The sequence below is a fragment of the Cynara cardunculus genome, unplaced genomic scaffold (assembly GCF_001531365.2).
Source record: "Cynara cardunculus var. scolymus isolate 2C unplaced genomic scaffold, CcrdV1 Un_Scaffold_638, whole genome shotgun sequence".
Lineage (NCBI taxonomy): Eukaryota > Viridiplantae > Streptophyta > Magnoliopsida > Asterales > Asteraceae > Cynara > Cynara cardunculus.
In genome coordinates, this window is record NW_020200598.1 from 63,109 (window position 1) to 71,877 (window position 8,769).

Here is an 8,769-nt window from a genome sequence, read left to right on the forward strand (position 1 = left end):
TCTGCCAAAACCCAAAAAGAAGAAATCAAAGAAGGCCCAACCCACAGAGGTTGAGGTCACAGAGGCCGAAATTCAAGAAGGCCCGGCAGAGGCTGTACCTAAGCGCAGAAGGTTACGCAAGGCTGTTCTGGGACTCTGAGAAAATACAAGATATAATCTCTTATCTCAAACAGAGTTTTACAGCGCCCACAGAGGTGGTAGATTTGGGGATAGAAGTTGTACTAGACAACGTAGAGGAAGAAGTGGAGTTAGGAAGAAGGCACACATCCAAGCCCCTCTCCTAGTGCAACCCACATGTCTAGGGACCCTGTTCTAGAGGGAACCCCTATTGAAGAAAGCGTGCACACGCTGAACCCTGAACCAACCAACCTCGCAAAAGACATTTTTTCGTCCTCTGTCGAATGCACAAACCGGGAACCTTATTCTACTCCATCATCATCTCAAAAGGATGGTAGTTTTATCATAAGAGTCCATTCGCCCAAGGACTCGACACTACCAAGAGAGGCATCCGTTGCTCCTCCACATGTGAGTGAACCAACCAGTCATGCTTCAGAGGCTTGCGAGAGAATCACCGAGGCTGCGGGTCTAGAATGCCCAAAGTCTCCACTCGATCCCTCTGCCAAGTTAGGCTCTGAACCTATTAGGCATGAAATCGATAGAACACCGGTAGGCTCTCCAATTGGGGATGTCCGAGGATCTGGTGGAAGTCTCCAAGATGACAATGCCAAATCGGTCACTGAGGGCGCCTTACACTCCAAGGCTACTAGGTCACCATATGTTGGTGATCTAGGTTCCCCGAGTGCCTATGTGACGAAGGAGGAGCATCAAACCTTCACCACAGAGGTATTCAAGAGGTTGGATGAGTTGAAAAGCTTGTTCTCCTCCTCTCCGACAACAAAGGCTCTTACACCTCTCACAGAGGCTCTGAAGGAGTTGACTTCTACAACTTCTGAACTCAAGGCGGCCKTATCAGCCCTTCAGAGCTCTGTCCTCAACAAGGCTGATCTCACAGAAGCCTTCAGCGTGCTGTCTCTCAATCCTTCTTCCATCAACACTCTCAATACAAAACTGACAGAGGTCGCCGCCCAATACGCTGCAGACATGATTTCCACCGGTTACACGAACTACTCCGCCTTCAAGGATGAAATCAAAGAGATGTTCTTCTCCGTGATCACTGTTGGCTTCGACTCCTCATCCTCCAGGGCTAACATTAACCATCTTGCCACTCGCAGAGAGATAGACGCAATGGTTGAGGCCCTCAGAGAGACCGTACGGAAACACCACGACCATCTTCTCAAAGAGGCCAGAGCTACTAACGAATCCATCAGAGACTGCACGAAGCAACTCGTCAAAGAAGGTCACTCATTCTGAAATGAAATCTATCGTTGCATCTCTAAAATGAAATGGGCCACAGAGATTGATATCCACACCGCCACTCTGAATGCTGAAATGGAAATAGAGAAGATGGAGAAGGCGGCCTCCAGAGCTCTCAGGCGCTTGAAGAATGCTCCCCTCACCTCATGCAAGGCAGAGGCTACTCAAATCCATGATGATCAGGGAGGCAATGACCCTGATCATCATGAGGGGGAGAAGAAGACAGAGCCAAAGAAATCAACCTCTGCCAAACCACTGAAAATAGTGGATTCTGCTGCAGCCCTATTCTCTAAAGAAAAATCTCTAGAGCCTACAGGGAAAGGCAAGGGTAAAGTAGTAGAGGAGTCGCCAAAGAAAGGGTCTAGCTCTGACACACTGGAGGAGATTAATAAAGATGAATATGACGACCCTGATCTAGTTCAAGCCCTCAAGGCTTCTCTGGCAGAGGCTCGAATGAAGAAAGGCAGAGCTCCCATCCCTAAAGTCGGAGAAGGCTCTTCCAAACTTGCCAAAATACCTGAAGAGACGTCCACGGGTACGTTCGACGCTCTGTTAGGAACAGTCAAGCCAATCCTACTAGAGGGGTCTACCCAGAGGCCTATACTTGAAGAAGACACCAGAACGCCAGAGTCTGCTACGGTGGGGAGGGTCTCTGAAATTATTGATTCAATGAACAAGATTCCTACGCAGAGGATGCGTACAGAGCCTGTAACCACTGTCGAAGAGATTCTGCGGTGGCGTTACTCATCCACGGACACAGAGCCCCCTTACAATCCAGAGCTAATTGGTATGCCCTCTGTCAAAGCAAAGTTTCACTTCTCTAAACTCACCAAGCCACCAGTGCAGGTCTTCTCAGAGCACGTTATTTGCTCACTAGAAACCATCTCTCCGCGCACCATGCTGAAGAAGACCGTGCTGTACACTCAATATACGGTGAAGAGGGATGGGGGCAACCTCTACACTTTTACGGATGCTGACCTCCATAATCTATGCGTATTTGATCTAATCTTCTTGCACAAGATCCTGAACAAGTACATGGAAAGGAGGTCAAGCTACTTGATTTCTCTCAGAAGGCTGATAGAGGTGATGCGTGCCCAAGTCAAATTCTACAGCCAGAAAGACTTCGATATTGCTATGAGGTTGGCCCAACCAGAGCTGAAGATTACTCCTCCAAAGAACAGAGCCATTTGGCTGCACAGGTTCCATCCCAACACTATTATCCACAATCCCATCTTTGGGTTTGTTTTTTTTGACAAGGATGAAATTCTAAGATTCTTCGATCCGAAAGAGGCGCACAAGTATTCAACAGAGTCCCTCGAATGGGTGTTCAACTCGGTGGTGACAGAGGTGCAGAAAGGGCGAATAAGGGCGGATGAAGTAATGAACCTTCTGGAAACCATCAAAATATAAGTCTCATTCAGGGAATGGATCTTCAAGATCTATAAGACTGTCAAGACTGATTTACAATATGCTGTAGACGATTATCCAGACTCTGCTGTTGAGTAATCTTTTTTAATAGTGTAGCCCTGCACATTTTTTTACTTCTTTCAGTAATATAATTTTGCAGAGGATGAGTTTAATCTCCTCTTGTATTTTTCCTTTTGTCAAATCTTGCTCCCAACTGTCCATAATTACTTTTTCAATACTTAGGGGGAGAGTGCTAGATCCATTATTTCTATCTTGTAAAAGTATAGAAAAAGTATATTGCAAATCTTGATAGAAGGTTATCTCCACAGAAGACAAAAGAGGATTAGCGATAGAAGCCTTATGGGTGAACAAGTGAAGAGTGCCAGAACCTCTGATGCGTCTCACAGAGGTTCTGGAAAATAGTCCTCTGATCAAAGGAACATGCAACTCATTTACAACAGAGCCTCTGAGATGGCTCACAGAGGGTCTGCAGTTTTCGCCTTGTGAAGTTTCTGTTCTAACAGTTTTTCAAAGGTGGTTAGCCGCATGTGCTTCTCACGTGACTAGGACTTAATCGACTTTCTTTGGATGACCCAGATGAAGACACTTGTCAAAGATCTAGTATCTAAGGTCGTTAGGAACTAGTATAAATAGCGAATAGGGCCTTTGTAAACTGTGTGCTTCTAGTATTGTAATTATCAAAAAAATTCAATTGAATCAATTGAAAAACCTTTGGGGCAATCTTCTTGCATTCATCTTCTTCGTTGTGACTGTGTGTTCCTGGTGTGTTTAGAAATTCTAATCACTTACTTACTTTGCTTTGCTCTTATTAATATTTCCGCTGCACTTCAATTGTTTTAGAGCTTATTTAGAGTATTAGATCAATACCAAAGTTGAATTCAGATCCTACATGATCATTTCAAGCCATAACTACTAAAATGTACTCATTTTATACACTTAAGATCAAACCCATACGAAACCCTAACTCTATCTCAACATGCAACCTATATAATAAGAATGTCAACCAAGAACAAGTGCAAAAATAGATTATACATTACTTGATGATCAAATTCTTCAAAGATCTTATTGTTCCTCTTTGATTTGTGTTGAATCATGCTTATGTGTGTGAAAATCACACCTTTACTGTGTGTGAGTTCTGGACTCAAATGACAAGAAAAATGCGCCAAAAATCCAATTTATAATGCTAAAAGTCGAGTTGGGCTGGGTTGGGCCGGCTAGGTACCCATTTTGACCATCAACACTTAAAATATTCATAACTTTTCGCTCGGACCTCCGTTTTCTATGAGGTTTTCGCCTACACGTTCATAAAGAGATAATCTATAACATCCAACAAGAATATTCCAGAGAAGATCTCCCAAAAATCAATTTTACGTAACTATTTGACGTGAAATTTTCCCAAATCCTCTAATATACTTCTAAGAAGTATAATTCTAAAATTTCAAACCCAAACTCCCACTAAATCATAGATTCCTTTAAACCTAATAAATAAATATACTAAGCAAATAATTTGCGCAATTAGAAATTGGATGTTACAAATACTTCCTCCTTTTGAGGATTTCGTCCCCGAAATCACTGTTGTGGAAATAAAAAAGGGTATTTCGCCTTCATCTCATCTTTACGCTCCCATGTCCAATTTGGTCCATAAATCATGGACTTAACTTACCTTAACTTAACTTAACTTAACTTAACAGAATCGAAGGACGCCTCGCCAAGGAGAAACTTTCACCATTACCATATCACCCACCGAGAACTCGATTGGCTTTTTGCGACGATCTGCATAAGACTTTTGACGATCTTGGGCAGCTTTCATTCTTTCGCGAATAATCTGAATCTTGTCATGAGTGATCTGAATGAGTTCAGGACCAACTAAAACTTTCTCTCCTGTCTCTCGCCAACACAAGGGTGTACGACACTTACGTCCATATAAAGCCTCATAGGGAGCCATTCCAATTGTCGAGTGATAGCTATTGTTGTAAGAAAACTCAACCAAGGGTAGGTGAGTATCCCAGCTACCACCAAATTCTAARACACATGCGCGTAGCATATCCTCAGAGTCTGAATGGTTTGTTCTGATTGACCATTGGTCTGAGGATGATAGGCTGTACTAAACGCATGACATGTTCCCAACTCTCGTTGAAATCTAGTCCAAAAATTAGAAGTGAATCGAGAGTCGCAATCAGAGATAATCTTCACTGGTACACTGTGTTGCGAGACAACTTCATCAATGTACAACCGCACCCATCGATCCATAGAGTAGGACTCTCGGACAGGTAAGAACAATGCAGATTTGGTAAATCGATCAACTATAACCCAAATACTTTCATGTTGACGTTGGGTCTTCGGTAGTTTAGTAACCAGGTCCATCATTAATTCCTCCATTTCCACTTCGGTTCCTCAAGAGGCTGTAAAATGCCATACAGTTTCTGGTGTTCAGCCTTTACTTGTAAGCATGTGGTACATTTCTCAACATAACGTCCAATGTCAGTCTTCATTCCAGACCACCAGTAATCTAAACGAAGATCTTGGTACATTTTAGTACTCCCTGGGTGTATTGATAATCGCGACTTATGGGCTTCCGCTTAAACAACATCTCGCATGCCGCCAAGTTTGGGGACCCAGATTTGGGTCTTAAAGACCTTCAAGCCATGTCCATCTTCAGAGAGAGAATCAATGTATCCTACCATTCGTTCTACTTTAACATTCTCAGGCTTCAAAGCCTCAATCTGCTATTTCCGAATATCATCAAATAGATTATATTTAACCGACGTGTGAGTATAGAGTAGCATAGAAGTCCAGAATGCGTCTTCCTACTMAGAGCATCTGCCACTACATTGGCTTTACCCGGATGATATAGTATCTCACAGTCGTAATCTTTGATGAGTTCCATAACACGTTGTTGACGCATGTTCAAGGTCTGTTGATCAAATAAATACTTTAAGCTCTTATGGTCAGTATAAAGTTGACACTTCGTACCATAGAGATAGTGTCGCCAAAGCCTCAAAGCAAATATCACCGCTGCTAATTCAAGGTCATGAGTAGGGTAGTTCTTCTCATAATCTTTCAATTGGCGAGAAGCATATGCAATCACCTTGCCTCGCTGCATCAAGACGCATCCAAGACCAAGTCGAGATGCGTCACTATACACTATAAAGTCTTCGTTACCCTCAGGTAGAGCAAGTATAGGCGCATGTGTCAGACATCCCTTTAAAGTTTGAAAAGCTCGATCTTGGGCCTCATTTCATTCAAATTTAGCATCTTTACGAGTCAAAGAGGTGAGTGGTACTGCGATCTTAGAGAAGTCCTTGATAAATCGTCGATAGTACCCTGCCAGACCCAGAAAACTCCAAACTTTCGAAGCATTCTTTGGTTGCTCCCATTCTTGAATTGCTTCCATCTTGGCTGGGTCTACAGAAATACCGTCTCCGGATACGGTATGCCCTAAGAATTGTACCTAGCGAAGCCAGAATTCACATTTCAAGAATTTTGCATAAAGTCGTTCTTTTCTCAACAATTCTAGCATTTGACGTAAGTGTGTAGCGTGTTCGTTTTCGGACTTTGAATAAACCAAAATATCATCGATGAATACGATCACAGACTTGTCGAGCATAGGATAGCATACTCGATTCATTAAGTCCATAAACGCTGTAGGTGCATTTGTAAGTTCGAATGGCATTACGAGGAATTCGTAATGCCCATAACGGGTCCAAAAAGCAGTCTTTGGTACATCGTCATCCCGTACCTTGAGTTGGTGATAGTCAGACCGTAAGTCGATTTTAGAAAAATATCTCGCTCCTTGCAACTGATCAAAAAGATCGTCAATTCGCGGTAATGGATATTTGTTCTTTATAGTTACCTTGTTAAGCTCACGGTAATCTATATACATCCGAAAAGTTCCGTCTTTCTTCTTAACGAACAGGACTGGAGCACCCCAAGGAGATGTGCTTGGTCGGATAAAACCCTTGTCCAATAATTCCTGCAATTGTTTCATCATTTCTTTCATTTCCGCAGGTGCGAGACGATACGGTGTCTTTGCTATCGGAGCTGCACCCGGTATCAAGTCTATACGAAATTCTACTTGACGATCGGGTGGCAATCCAGGCAGATCATCCGGAAATACATCCGGATATTCAYAAACAATCGGAACGTCCKTYACCGTCTTYTTCAATTCCTTCGCCGCATCCATAACATAGGCTAGAAAAATTGAGCAACCCTTGTTTAGATAACGACGAGCTTTTAGCATAGAGATTACCTTTATGTCGGTCACATGCCGCTCCCCGTAAATGAATAGGTAATTCCCGTCGCTAATTGGTATCCAAATCATTCGTTGTGAACATATGATGTTGGCTTGATTCTTTGCCAACCACTCCATACCAATAACAACATCGAATCCATGTATATCAGTTGGAATGAGATCAATAAGAAATTCATAGTCATCTAAAGGCAATGTATACCCTCTAAATACCTTATCAGCAACTAATGGTACTCCGCTCGCAGTGTCAATAGTGAAAGGTTTTTCAAGCATAGTAGGCACGGATTCAATATAACGAACATAATCATTTGACACAAAAGAATTTGTTGCACCGAAATCAAATAAACTACGAGCAGGCCAAGAATTAACAAGAAATATACCTGTAACAACGTCGGGATGTTCATGGCTTCCTTCGCGGTAATTTGAAACGCCCTGGCATGAGGTTTCAGGACCTCCTCCTTTTTGGTCAAAGCCCCCGTTGTATGTATCGGTCGTTGCCTCGGTTGTTGTACCGACCCCTTACTTTCTTGCAGTCTATTCTTTGGACACTCTCGCATACGATGACCTAACACACCACAATTATAACATGCCATTTTTCTTTGAGGGCACTGACTTCGTATGTGCCCAGCTTCACCACAACAGAAGCATCGTACATAAGTTTGATCACAACTACATCGTCCCTGGTGATTCTTGCCACATCGGTTGCAGTTCCGTGGCGTATATGACTGCATTGTATAAGCCTGTGAGATAGTACGTGGTGTATTATGTGATTGAGCTCGTCTCGACTTGAAGAATCGAGATGATTTAGATGTCGGGGTCGAGAAGGTTCCCTCAACTCTCGATCGTTTCTCTGGTACATCAAAATCATCAGGGAGACTCAGATCATGCTCCTGTTTCCTTGCATACTCAACTGCTTTGGCAAATGAAGGTATGTCGCGATTGATGAAGAAATTGTGAATATTCCGTCGAAAACCGTTGACGAAATGATTAATCTTATCCTTTTCGCTTGGTACAAGCCGCTAGGCAAACTGAAGCTTCCGATTGAACTCTGTTTCATATTCAATCACTAACATGGATCCCTGTTTGAGCTTTAGGAATTCCTTCTCAAGCGTTTGTTTCAGATCATCCGGACAGTATTGTTCGAAGAACAACACTTGAAACTCTTCCCATGTCATTCTATCCCGAGTATTAGGATCCATTGATCGATATGTGGCGTTCCACCAAGTGAGTGCACGATCAGTAAATGTCGTTGTAGCATAACGTACTTTATCCTCCTCCTGCACGTAAACAATCCTGAATACCTTTTCAGTGTTTTCGACCCATTGCATTGCAAGTACTTGGTCTGTCTGTCCCAAGAACTCTGTAGCCCCACTGCTTCTAAATATTTTAAATGAAGTCCGGTCCGAGTTTGGTTTGGGTACGTCTTCATTAACCGGCTTCGGTCCTTGGTCAACCGGATTCTGAGCATTATCTGGATTTTGCACTTCAGTTAACTTTCTTTCAAACTCTATTCTTTGTTCTCGTAGAGCAGCCCGTGTTTGATCATTCATTATCTTTAATAATCTCTCAGTACGAGGTGACAGTTGGGCTTCATCGTCGCTGTCAACATTTTCTTGGACATTCCCTTCGAGATTGAGGTTATCATCCCCAATTTCTTGTGTTAAGTCCCATAATTCATAAAGTGAAAAAGTAATGAAAAACAATAAGTGATGAAGAAC